This window comes from Hypanus sabinus, chromosome 19 (genome assembly GCF_030144855.1).
Source record: "Hypanus sabinus isolate sHypSab1 chromosome 19, sHypSab1.hap1, whole genome shotgun sequence".
Taxonomy (NCBI): domain Eukaryota; kingdom Metazoa; phylum Chordata; class Chondrichthyes; order Myliobatiformes; family Dasyatidae; genus Hypanus; species Hypanus sabinus.
This window is the reverse complement of record NC_082724.1, coordinates 60937978-60951782: the sequence shown is the minus strand read 5'-3', so window position 1 is coordinate 60951782 and position 13805 is coordinate 60937978. Positions and strand designations below refer to the sequence as shown.

Genomic DNA, 13805 nt, shown 5'->3' with positions numbered 1-13805 from the left:
CTCAAGGGGCTGCTGCTGAGGTTCTGGCTGCACTTTAGCCCCGCGCTCCTCATCTACAGGCACCCAGCTCGGAACATGAGGAGAACCCTGGTGGGCTTGGTCCTGGGCCTGGCCAAGATGGCTATCCACGGGTCAAGGCAGCAGAAAGTGGAGGGTGCTGCCCAGGCCAAATGCCTGCCCCTTTTCCGAGGATATGTCCCTGGCAGGCTGATCTTGGACAGAGAATGTGGCCTCGATGGGCACATCAGGGGATTTCTGTGAGCAGTCCACAGTATTGACTGTAGTAGCCATATTGCAATTTGAGTGTAACTACTATCTTATATTGTTTGTCTGTACCTTTGTGCATGTGTTATAAATAAACTTTTATAGTTTATCCTCAGGCACACTACTGATTGAGAATGTGAACATTAAACTGTATCATCTGTCCTCAAATACAGGAGATATAAAGGTTAAATTCCTGGATTAACTCTGAAATTTCTCATCATCATTATTTAAAATCTTAAAAGCACAGAGTCAAAGGAAAATCTATAAACTCCTTGCAGGTAGTGGCTGAGTTGAACACAGGTCGTTGGTACTGGAATAGTATCATGCTATGCTACCGTGTGGCAGTTACAGAATGTCACAATGTACTGGGAGCTCATGCAGCATTTCTCAGTCCTCCATTATTAACTGAGTGGAGTGAACAGCTGGCCTATCAGTCCTTTAGCCTATACAAGTTATTTCAAGTATGTAGCAAATAATATACAATATTTAGACAGCACAGTAGAGTAATTAATAGTGTGACACTATTATAGCACCAATGACCCGGGTTCAATTCTGCCACTATCTCTAAGGAGTTTCACCATGACTGCGTGGATTTTCTCTGGGCGCTCTGGTTTCCTCCCACAGATGAGGAGGTTAACTGGTCACATAGGTGTAATTGGATAGCACAGGCTCGATGGGCCAGAAAGGCCTGTTGACACGCAGTACCTCTGCAAAATATAAACTTGGAATTGAACACAGTGAAACAGACAATCACTGTATCATACTCCTGATGGGAATCAAAGGAAACAGGTGAAACAAGTCAAAATTCTAAACTGAATATACTCAACTGAGGCATCCAAGGTAGAATATTTTGAACGTTTCTAATCTTTTGTTAAAAAAAACCCTTCTTATCCTTACCAAAAACAGCCAACTTCTCAGCCCCTAATTTCAGGGCTGAAAAAAGAAAATTGCTTTACATTTCACCTATCAATCCGCCAAAACATTTTGCACTTCAATGATATCATCTCATTCTTATAAACTTACTTGTCCTTCACAGGACAGACCCCTCAGCTCTTAAACCAATCTCATGAATCTGTGCTGCACTGACTCCTAATCACTTTTAGAGATCAAAGCCACACTCAGCTCTCCAGTTCAAAGACTTGTACAATATTAGCAATTTCTATACTTCTACCATGCAACCTCCTTGGTATGGAAAATCCAACATTTTCTTAACTTCCTAAACTAATTACCTTACTTAGAAATTGACTTTCTACATCTTATGAACTAATACACCTTTGCATATTATTAATAAAGCATTGCTTTCCATTCTCTCAATTATACTTATTATTTTCCTCCATTTTATCCATCTGCCATTGTCCTGCCCTATTGGTTACTCATCTAAGTCACTTTATGTGCTGTGTCTTCCTCAGCTCATGCATCCATTTAAGCAACGTATCATCTGCAAACTTGTATGCACTACACTACCTTTTCATCTAAATTATTAGTATCAATTGACAGTTGAGAAGCAAAACCTTGACTGTTGTACCACAACCCTTTATTCCTATTGTTGATTTAACTCATCTTCTAACAATACACAACTCCTGAGCACGATGTAGCAGCCGTTATCTATCAAAAGCTATTAAATTTGTCAAATGCAATTTTCCCTTTGATTCTACCTAATCATATTATGAAATGTCATTACCAGTTCATTAAAAATGGCTCAGCACCTTCCAACAGCTAATGTCAAGCCACCTGATGGTCCTTTTTGTCCCCTTTTCTTAATGCATTACAGTTTCCAACATCCAATGTACCAGGACTGATCAGAATCCAAAAAACTGTTGAATTATTACATAATTTTACTGAAGGTGGTTAATTTTTCCCCGCAGTCTCCTTGCCAGAGCCTGGCATGAAATCCCCTCAAGCCAATTCCCTGTGCATTATTCTCTGTATCCCTGTAATCAATTTTCTCACACAAATGCCTACCAATTCCTCTTTGGTTCTCCTTGTTATTAATGTACAAACACTGCGCCCTAGGTCAATACCAAACTTGACTATGAGGCAGCAGCCTAACTGTGGCATCTTGACCTTGCAAACCTGTTTTAGAACCCTGATGTACATGATTTCAGCTAAGCCATATATAACCATATAACAATTACAGCATGGAAACAGGCCATCTCGGCCCTTCTAGTCCGTGCCGAACTCTTACTCTCACCTAGTCCCACTGGCCCGCACTCAGCCCATAACCCTCCATTCCTTTCCTGTCCATATACCTATCCAATTTTACACTAAATAACAATATCGAACCTGCCTCTACCACTTCTACTGGAAGCTCATTCCACACAGCTACCACTCTTGAGTAAAGAAATTCCCCCTCGTGTTACCCTTAAACTTTTGCCCCCTCTCAACTCATGTCCTCTTGTTTGAATCTCCCCTACTCTCAATTGAAAAAGCCTATCCACGTCAACTCTATCTATCCCCCTCATAATTTTAAATATCTCTATCAAGTCCCCTTTCAACCTTCTGATCTCCAAAGAATAAAGACCTAACTTGTTCAACCTTTCCCTGTAACTTAGGGTGCTGAAACCCAGGTAACATTCTAGTAAATCTTCTGTGTACTCTCTCTATTTTGTTGACATCTTTCCTATAATTCAGTGACCAGAACTGTACACAATACTCCAAATTCAGCCCTACCAATGCCTTGTACAATTTTAACATTACATCCCAACTCCTATACTCAATGCTCTGATTTATAAAGGCCAGCATACCAAAAGCTTTCACCACCACCCTGTCCACATGAGATTCCACCTTCAGGGAACAATGCACCATCATTCCTAGATCACTCTGTTCTACTGAAGCCGCAATCGTGCTTCCTAAAGCATCCAATCCACATATTTCACTTCTTCTCAGTCATCAATCACCCTGGTTCCTGTCTCAACACAGTTACTCTCCTCTTTGTACTGGCTATCTCTCCTCTTCATGCAGTGTTTTGACCCAAAATGTTAACAACTCCCTCCCAACCTTCACTCCCAATAGATGCAGCTCTACCCTGATGAGTTATTCAGCAGCTTGTTTATCTCAATCCTCAGCCTTACAACACAATCTGGCAACATAGCTATAGCTAACTGCAATTGAATAATATCCTTAAATTCTTCAGCTCTCAAAATGCATATAAAATTATTCCATATTTTCCCAGAGGATTCCTTACAATAAGCTTAGCAATTTAACTCGTTTCCACAACATACTCTTTCAGAAAATGGTCCCAGCATTGCTCTCCAATAAACACGAGGAAATCTGCAGATGCTGGAAGTTCAAGCAACATAACACAAAATGCTGGTGGAACGCAACAGGCCAGGCAGCATTTATAGGAAGAAGCACAATCGACGTTTTGGGCAGAGACCCTTCGTCAGGACTAACTGAAAGACAGTAAGAGGCTCTCCAGTAGCTAGCCCTGTGACCAGATGTACCCAGACACAAAGCAATGGCTTCGCTTCATGCACTCTAGTGTTCTACATGGATCTAGCCACAATCACCCCCAGTTTGTAGTAAAATCAATGTAAGGGATTAGTGTATTAGTGCATTCCTATTTGCCACTTAGGTTGTAGCGAAGTACTTTCATGTGCAGCTGAGTCCAGATCCAGAGGAAATAAAGACACTATCATGTACACTGTGTGGCCACTTTATTAGGTATAACCACTTGTTAATGCAAATATTTTTTCAGCTAATCATGCAGCAGCAACTGAATACATCAAAGTACATAGGTATGCTCAAGAGGTTCAATTGCTGTTCAGATCAAACACCAAAATGAGGAAGAAATGTGATCCAAATGTCTTTGACTGTAGAAAGATTGTTATTTAGAATCCTTCCCTGCAAATTCTGGCGCTGTCAGTGACGAGCACCAGGACATCATGGTTACTGAATGGTTTTTCATGCAACTAGAATCCATCAATGCTGGCTGAATTCTGCGAGAAGCCTCAGACATGGAGAACAAATGAAAATCAACTAAACTCAATCCTCAGGTTTACGACACAATCTGGCAACATAGCTATAACTAACTGTAATTGAATAACTTTTAGCTTAGTTGAACTACAGGTATTGCAAAGCGTCAATACCGTTATGCAATTAAATGCACTATATGCAATAAAAATTCATTCCTTATTTCTCCAAATTCCTGTGTGATACAAGTAGTCTGAAATGATGTGTTCAGCTTCAAGTGATTTATAATAAACAAGAAATTTTTGAGGAAGCAACACTTCCAAAAAAATTTGCTGTCCAGTGTATTCAACAGGTTTCAATGAGATGCTCCTCAGTCTTCTAAACTTCAGCCAGAGCTATCAAACACTCCTCATATGTTAACTATTTAATTTCTGGGATCATTCTTGAGAACCTCCTCTGGATTTCTCCAATGCCAGAACATCCTTTCTTAGATAAGGGACTCAACACTGCTCTCTACAAATATGGTCTGGTCAATGCCTTAGCATTACATCCTCCCTTTTATATTCTAGTCCTCTCGAAATGATGCCAACATTGCACTTGCCTTCCTTACTAGAATTTTCTCCCCATTTACAAAATAGTCCATGCCTTTATTCCTTCTGCCAAAGTGCATGACCATGCACCTCCTTACATTATATTCCATTTGCCACTTCTTTGTTCATTTCTCCAATCCAAGTCCTTCTGAGGACACCCTGCTTCTTCAACACTTGACCTTCCACCCATCTTCATATCATCCACCATCCATTAAATCCTTCATCCAAATCATTGACATAAATGCAGAACAAGCAGTCCCAACACTGACCCCTGTGGAACACCACAAGTCACCAGCAGCCAATCAGAAAAGACCCCTTTATTCCCACTCTTTGCTTCCTGCCAGTTAGCCAATCTGCTATCGACTCTAGTACATTTTCCATAATATCATGGGCTCCTATTTTGTTAGGCAGCCTCACATGCAGCATCTTTGTGAAAACTTAAAATAAGAAGTCACTGACTTTCCTTTGTCTAATATGCCTGTTATTTTCTCAAAAGAATTCCAGAAGGTTTGTCAGGCAAGATTTCCCCTTTAGAAAACCATGCTGACTTTGGTCTACTTTATCATGTGCCTCAAGGTACATTGAAACTTTATCCTCAACAATAGACTCTAAAACCTTTCCAGTTACTGAAGTCAGGCTAACTGGCCTATGTTACAATTTCCTTTCTTCTGCCTCCCTCCCTTTGAGGAGTGGTGTCACATCTGCAATTCTCCAGTCCTCCTGAACCTCGCAATTCTTAAAAGATCATTATTAATGCTTGCACAATCTCTCCAGCTACCTCTTTCATAGTCCATCTGGTCCACCAGGTGACTTATCTACCTTCAGACAGTTCAGTTTCCTAAGTACCTTCTCCTTGGTTGTACCAATGACATTCACTTCTGCCTCCTGACATTCTCACATTCTGCTATAGTCTTCCACAGTGAACACTGACAGAAGATACCTCCTAAGTTCCTCTGCCATTTCTTTGTTCCCCCGTGACTACCTCTTCAGCATCATTTTCCAGCAGTCCGGTGTTGTTCACTGTTGTCTCTGTTTCAGTCTTTATATATCTGAAAAAGCTGTTCGCATCCTCTTATGTTATTGGATAGCTTACCATATTTCGTCTCTTTAAGACTTTTTAGTTGCCTTCTGTTGATTTTTAAAGGCTTCCCAATCCTCTACCTTCCCACTAATATTTGCTATACATGCCCTCTCTTTGACTTCCTTTGTCAGCCATGTTGTCTCATCTTCTCTTTAGAATACTTCATCTTTAGAGTGCATCTTTCCTGCACCTTCTAATTGTCCTAGAAACTCCAGCCATTGTAGTTCCCTTTACTCCACTGTAATACTGATACATTAAATTTTAGTTTCTCCTTCTTAAACTGCAGAGTGAATTCTATGTTAGGATCACTATCTCCTAAGGTCTCCTTTACCTTAAGCGTCCTAATCGAAACTGGGTCATACCCTAACAGAATTGCCATTCCTCTAGCGGGCTTAACCACAAGCTACCCTAAAAAGCTATCTTGTTGGCATTCTACAAATTCCCTCTCGGCACCCAGCAAACTGATTTTCCCAATCAACCTGCAAATTGAAATTCCCATGCTTATCATAACTTTTTTTAACCTGCATTTTCTATCTTCTGTCATAACTTGTATCCCATATCCTGGCTTCTCTTCAGAGGCCTGTATATAACTCCCATCAGGGTTTTTTTTTTACCCTTTACAGTTTCTTAACTCTAAGAAGGATTCTACATCTCCCAATCCTATGACCTACTCTTATCAATCTAACTCTCCCCTCCTACATAGTCCTCCATTTCCTATCATTACAGCTGAAACTACTTGTCAACCCAAGATCCCTCTGTAGAAAGTTCCTAAGACTCTGCCATTTGCTGTATAATTTCCTGTTGCACCTGCATCCCCAAAATACATTTTTACTTGTGGGATTAATTTCCATCAGCTATTCCTCTGCCAAAATGTTTAACCAATCTGTATCTTGACACTGATCCAAACTATGCATGTAATCACTGCCATATTTTACAATGTTAAATTTAGAGTTCATATCCAAAATGTCACAAATGCAACATGGCCAGAATGGCTTTGTATCAGCTCATCACTGCTTCCCCCCCCCCCCCCCCCCCGCCATCAAAGTTGAAGATAGAAATAGTTGAAAATAGAATAAACTAGAAGAAAGCATTTTTGTGTTTGGTTTCTCAGAAGGCACAAGGTGCTATGTCAAAGATTACTGCTCATGAACACAAGGCTGGGGTGAATATATCTTGGCATGGAAGGGGGAGGGGCTAACAAACAGAAGAGTTGGAATAAATGGGTTGACACCATATTAGTAATCAGAGTAAGAGCCCTTTGGCACAACTCATCATGTTGTATTACACACCGAGTTGTTCCATGTCCCCGCATTTGGCCGATCTCCTATCCACTGTACTTACCTAGATGGCTTCTAAATGTTGCTCACGTGCCCACTGCAAGCAACTATTTCCAGCAACTGTTTCCAAATACCAACTATGCTTTGCATGAAGCTGTCCCTTTTAAATCTCACATGTCTGACATTAAACTCATGTCAATGTAACAGTAACTAATAGGGCATTGTAGGGTCTTAATTATTTAGAATCTACACTGATGATTAGAATGAAGAACCAAATTTGCTGATGACTCAAAGTGGGGGGGGGGGTCGCAAAAGTTGGCAAATGGAGTATGTGGGACAATATGAGACTATCCACTTTGGAAGAAATAATGAAAAACTATTTAAAGAGTGAAACTATGTATTACTGCGTTACATTAACAGAGACTTAAATTAGGATAGGATCAGGGGGACAACATTAAGAGTTCAAGACTGGACTAGTCAGGACCCATCTGAAAGGCAGACGGCCACAGGAACTGACGAACATACTCCTACAACTACTATTAATGCTCTATTCCCTGCAAAACAAATGTCTGGGCTGAAAAATTATTGCTAAAATTGTCAAATGGTTTCTTGCCACTACATCCCATCACTTTTTACCGCAAATTTGTCTTTTAAGTATCCTCAAATTTTATTGCTCCACTATACATTCTCTACTATTCAATAAGATCATACATAGCCAGTCTTTCATCTGAGCGTCACTTTTCTGAAGTAACTCCACGTGCCTCAAAATCCAAGTATCCAAATGCTTATTAGCAGCTAGTAAGGCCATAAACACCAGTGTTGTCGCTGCAATCTCTTCCTTCTACTTAAAGGATGTTCCTCGTGGGCTAGCCAGAAGGACGACTCTCACGAAGACCACACTTTTCACCATACTCCTCCTCTGCGTGGGACCACTGGCCTTGCTCCCTGGCCGTTTTCCATTCCCCTCGCTGTCCCGGAAGCTCTCCACCCAAACCGCCAGGACACAGCCACTCGCCCAGCCCCAAGCCACCCCCACAAAACCCCTCTACCCGAGACACCATCCACTTCCCAGCCCACAAATTCCTTCTACCCAGGATGCTATCCACTCCCTCTATCCCAAACCCCCTGTTCCCTAGACTGTAGCCACAACCCGCCCCCCCCCCGGCCCTTTCCTGGAACACCATCCACTATCCCCTCACTAAGCGTCCCTCACCCGGATACCAGCCACACTCACCCAAACCCTCATTCCCTAGCCATCACGCAACCTCTACCCGGGGCACCCACCCCCTTAACCCCATCTTCCCGAGGGACCCCGCGATATCCACATTCCCCAACCTCCCCTACTCCCTCCCTATCCTCCATCTGCTCACCCCTCTCCGGTACAATCCAAACTTAATGTCCCTCTCTCGGTTCACCTCCCCCCCCCCCGCCCATTCCAGCCAAACCCCTGTCCCCGGGATAAACCCTACTCCCCAAAGGACCTCCACCCCGAACAGGCCGCAAGGCTCTCACTGACTCTTCCCCCAACGGTAACTCCATTACTGCCGAGACCGGGGTGGAACCATGCCAGGTGCACTTACCGTGCCGAGGGGCCGGCTCCCGGCCTCCCTCACTCGGCCACAGGACAACGGGCGCCCGCCCACCGCCGCCTGGAAACCCAGACACAAACAAACAAGATGGTGGCCAAATCCGCGCGGCCACCTCATCACGTTCAACGACCCGCGCATGCTTCCTCCTGACGTAATCACGTTCATCAATATGCAGTCAGACGTCCTCTGATTGGAGGAGAGAGGGGGAAATCGCTTTACTGTTATGAATATTCATAGGCTGGCCCTATGGTACCGCCTCCACACCGCAGTCCCTAAACGAGTCTAACCCCATTCATTCCAGTCCTGAATGAGTCTATTTATTCTCTGTTCCAAGTCTCTTCCCCTCCCACCTTTGCTTCTCTCATACTTCCTAGAGAAGGCAACACGAATGAATCTGCAGATGCTGGAAATAAATAAAAACACAAAATGCTGGCAGAACTGTGTTTTCCTAGAGAAGGCTCCGTTTGCTATACTAGGAGTTCAGTGCACCTCCATTCCAGGGAATGCCTGCCGGTGAAAGGTTTGAGCTCGGGTGAAGAATTCAACAAGAATTGTTCACGTTATACACGACTCGCGGGCCAACTACCTGCAGGCTCTGCAAATCAAACTTTGCTAACAACGGAGATGGGTTTTTTAATCAGTACGTGGAGACTGCAAATGCTGTAAACTAGAGCAAAAACAAGCTGCCGGGGGAATTCAACGTTTTTGCCAATATGAAAGGAAACTTTTAATTTCGAAAATAAACTTTGTTCATAATAAAATACATGTAGAAAAATACAGTGCAAAAACCTTTACATTCTTGGTGTCATTTGGTGTTATTCAGTCGTGTTACCACTTTTAAAAGTATAACACCATTTTTGGGATACTTGTACAGAGGTCGACCATGGATACGCCAGCCGTGGCAGCACAATACGGAGAGCAAGCTGTTGCCCACGCGGCAGGTTCCCCCTCTTCTCACAACTGATAAATCCAAAGGAACGGCAGAGACCGATACAGTTTGGCACCAGCGACGTTGCGAACATTGCCGGTCTGTGTTGAACTCGATATAGGGGACACAGCCTCTGGATTTTATCCCTGGGTTTACTCCCAAACACCTTCCCCATGAGAGGGTACAGCCTCAAGGCAGGGGAGGTTTGAGATCAGAGTTTTCCTTCTCCTAGATGAGTTGCGGTCTTCCCGAAGTGACTGGTTTTCAGCTGCCCGTAACCTGCCCTTGCCCCTTCTGTCCTGAAACGGTTCTGCCAGTCCTAGTAGCAAAGCCACAAGCGAAAGTCAGGAGCTGGACTTGGTTGCCAGAGGCTATTTGAGACAGAAGTTATTAGGAGCTTTGAACACGTAGTTGGAGCTTATCACCACTACGGGCCCTGGATACGACAACCTTAACGAAACAGTATATAGTCTGGTGAATTGGGCCATCAGTCAATCGGGACAGTCACTTATTTGGGACAACTCTTAAGGATCAAAAACTAATTGAGAAAATAATCAGGATTCCCTCCACAAACAAGAGAAAATCCGCAGATGCTGTAAATCCAAGCAACACACAAAATGGCTGGAGGAACTCGGCAGGCCAGGCAGCTTCTGTGGAAAAGAGTACAGTCGTGGCTTCAGGCTGAGTCCCCTCATCAGGATGGGAGAAAAAACATGAGGAATCAGAGTAAGAAAGTGGAGGAGGGGAGGAAGAACCATAAGGTGATAGGTGAAACTGGGAGAGGGAGGGGTGAAGTAAAGAGCTGGGAAATTGACTGGAGGAAGAGGTACAGGGCTGGAGAAGGGGGAGTCTGATAGGAGAGGACAGAGGCCATGGAAGAAAGAAAAGGGTAGGAGCAGAGGGGGAAGACAGGCAGGTAAGGAGATAAGGTGAGAGAGGGTGAAGGGGATGGGGAATGGCAAAGGGAGGGGAGCATTACCAGAAGTTTGAGAAATCGATGTTCATGCCATCAGGCTGGAGGCTACCCAAATGGAATATAAGGTGTTGTTCCTCCAACCTGAGAGTGGCCTCATCATGACAGCAGAGGAGACCATGGACTGACTTGTCGGAATGGGAAGTGGAAATAAAATGAGTGGCCACCAGGAGATCCCACTTTTTTCTGGTGGACGGAGTGTAGGTGCTCAGTGAAGTGGTCTCCCAATCCGGTCTCACTGATATACAGGAGGCCACACCGGGAGCACCGGATGCAGTAGATGATCCCAACAGACTCACAGGTGAAATATCACCTCACCTGGAAGGACTGTTTGGAGCCCTGAATGGTAGTGAGGGAGAAAATGCAGGGGCAAATGCAACATTTGTTCCACTTGCGAGGTTACGTGCCAGGAGGGAGATCAGTGGGGAGGGACGAATAGACAAGGGAGTCACGTAGGGAGAAATCCCTGCAGACAGCAGAAAGTTGTGGTGGGATCCTGTTGGAGGTGGCAGAGGTTTCGGAGAATTATGTGCTGGACCTGGAGGCTGGTGGGGTGAGGACAAGAGGAAGCCAATCCCTGGTACGTTGGCAGGAGGATGGGGTGATGTTCATGAAGTGGAAGAGATGCAGTTGAGGGCAGCGTTGATGGTGGAGGAAGGGAAACCATCTTTCTTTGAAGAAGGGGGACATCTCCTTCATTCTAGAATGAAAAGCCTTTGTTTATTTGGGACACTATGCCACTTAATTGAGGCTGGAGACTGTTGCTGAACATTCTCTAACTGGTCAGTCACATGCACATGTGGCCATTAAACACTACAATGAGTTTAAAGTGAACAGTTTTTAAATTGCACCAGTTGAATGTGTTTGTGTTGAAAAAGTAGTGATTTTTCTCACTGATAGTCGAAGAGAAATAAGCAGTAAGACAATTTGGAACTGTTTTGCTCACCGTTTTCTGGGATTCAGACTTGGAAATGACAAAACTAGCTGGGACGAAAATAAAATTATTTCACTGCTTCAACAAGTTAAGAATTATTGTACAAAGAATTGTAAGGCATTGACAATCATATTGAATGTTACTCTCGGTCCCCACCAGACTCTCAGCTCTTACCAATGGCTCCAAGTTATCTGTTAGCATGTGACTTTGGCCACACTTTGGTACACCATTTCAACAAGTGGGCTAAACCACGATAGGGTAGCCGGTGGGTCTGTTATGAACTGCAACGTTTTAGAAATGAACCAGCAGCAATAGATTTCACATGGAGTCTGGTTTTGATGTTAAAACCACTGTCTTTATTAGTATCTACTTATAATATAGTAAGTCAACCAAGATAAACAAAATTTAACAGTATTATGTGCGTAAATATAACTCCCAAACTATTGAGCTTGGGGGAACAAGGCTTAGAGTCTTGAGACGGTAAAGTAGGAAAGTTCAGTAATCCACGAAATAAATTATCTGTAATCCACGTTGTAATGGAGAGAGAAGGTAAGCACGAAGTATTCCACAGGTTCCACTTGGTAAAACGAGGTAATAGTCACCGTAGATCTTGTCCATCACGACGTTCCAAATACACATATGAATTATCACTGAAAGTGACCTGTCGCAGGAATATCATCTTCCAATGATTAACATACAACATACCCAGGCAAGGGCTACCCAAGTGGTCCCAAAAGATATCCCCAAAATCTGCTCTATGGATTATGTGAAGTGATAGTCACACATTCATTGTGCACCGTGTGCCGATGTTTAACCTAATCTTTTGAGCTTAAAAGGGTTCCAAACCATTGCAGTGACCAGCCGAAATTCCGGCAGCTGGTCTCCTCTCTCTTCCTCTACTATGACTGAAGGTCCCCCTCTCTCTCTATCTGTGTAAAATTCCAAAACAAACTGCTTCAGCCCATGAATGACATCATAGTCCCGCCTCACTCAGGCACTTAAAGCGACAGTCCACAGTAAACAAAACCTGTGGGTTCATAACAGGTCTCATAAGATGGGAACATGCCGGTCCTAGCATGCAAAGTTAGCTCCAGCAGACTGGGCAGATGAGATCTATAGTGAGATCCATCAGCCAGGAAGGCGGTTCTGCAGCACTGTGTGGGGAGTGAAGGACATGACAAGGCACAGGAGTAGTCATGGTTATCCACTGCAACCAGGGAAGACCCAGTTGTGATGTCTACTCATCCCACTAGACCCAGACTTCTGAGGACGAGAGAGTGGAACTGCCCCAATGCAACAGCTTTTCCACTTTAAAAACTCTCCTGCACAGGTTTCTGTCATCATCAGATACGATAGACCATCACCAGAAATACTGGTAGTGTTCTAATTTGTTCTGTATTTAATTTAAATACGTAATATGTTATTAGGTTAAACAGTAGTTTGTCTTTTTTGTAACTTTTTAATGATTTCCACGAAACTTGGGCAAATTGGAGCAACTGCTTATTTGGGTCAAATATCTGGTTCAGATGTGTCCTGATTAAATACAATCCACTGTAAGTATAAACTTTTTATATAATTACACCATTATTTACACACAAAAAAACTGCACAATGCCTTTTCATTCTTAGATTCATAGTCAGTGAGGACTGCTGCCAGTGGTAGTCTACTACAATAATGGAAGGGCTTCCTCACCCTCTCCGGCAGCAGTAGATCCTGATTCAGTGGTCCCTCCCCACTACTGGAGGAATTTCAGATCACGAGCCTTCATCTCGACTGAAAGGTAGAACGGAGGTGGTAGAGTGAGCTGAGAGGAAGGAGAAGAGCAAAAGCTGGAAAGCAATTGGTGGATCCCTTGTGAGGAGGGAGGAGTGATAGAGATTGGGAGGTGTTGGATGGAGGCTACAAAGGAATGAAGATGATGCAATCTACTATGAGAGGAAGGTGGAGCATGGTATCAAATAAGGGAGGAGTGGTGAGCAAATCAGGTTTATTATCACTGACATATGTCATGAAATTTGTTGTGTTGCAGCAGCAGTACAGAGCAATACATAAAATATACTATAAATTATAATAAAAATATATGCAAAAAATAAAATAAGAGGTACAAAAAGAGAGTAAAAGATAGTGAGGTATTGTTTATGGATTCATTGTCTGTTCAGAAATCTGACGGTGGAGGGGAAGAAGCTGTTCCTAAAATCTTGAGTGTATGTCTTCAGGCTCCTGATCATAGTAATGAGAAGAGGCCATGGCCTGGATG

The 13805-nt window shown here is 43.3% G+C and overlaps 1 protein-coding gene across 1 annotated transcript in view; it reads right to left on the bottom strand.

Moving 5' to 3' along the window:
* The window catches only part of ip6k1 (inositol hexakisphosphate kinase 1), a 117054-nt gene extending 108215 nt beyond the window's left edge, over positions 1–8839 (bottom strand). Inside the window, exon 1 of the mRNA XM_059944527.1 lies at positions 8705–8839. The gene's annotated coding sequence lies outside the window, so the exon portion shown is untranslated. The remainder of the gene's footprint in view (positions 1–8704) is intronic.
* Positions 8840–13805: the final 4966 nt, after the last annotated feature.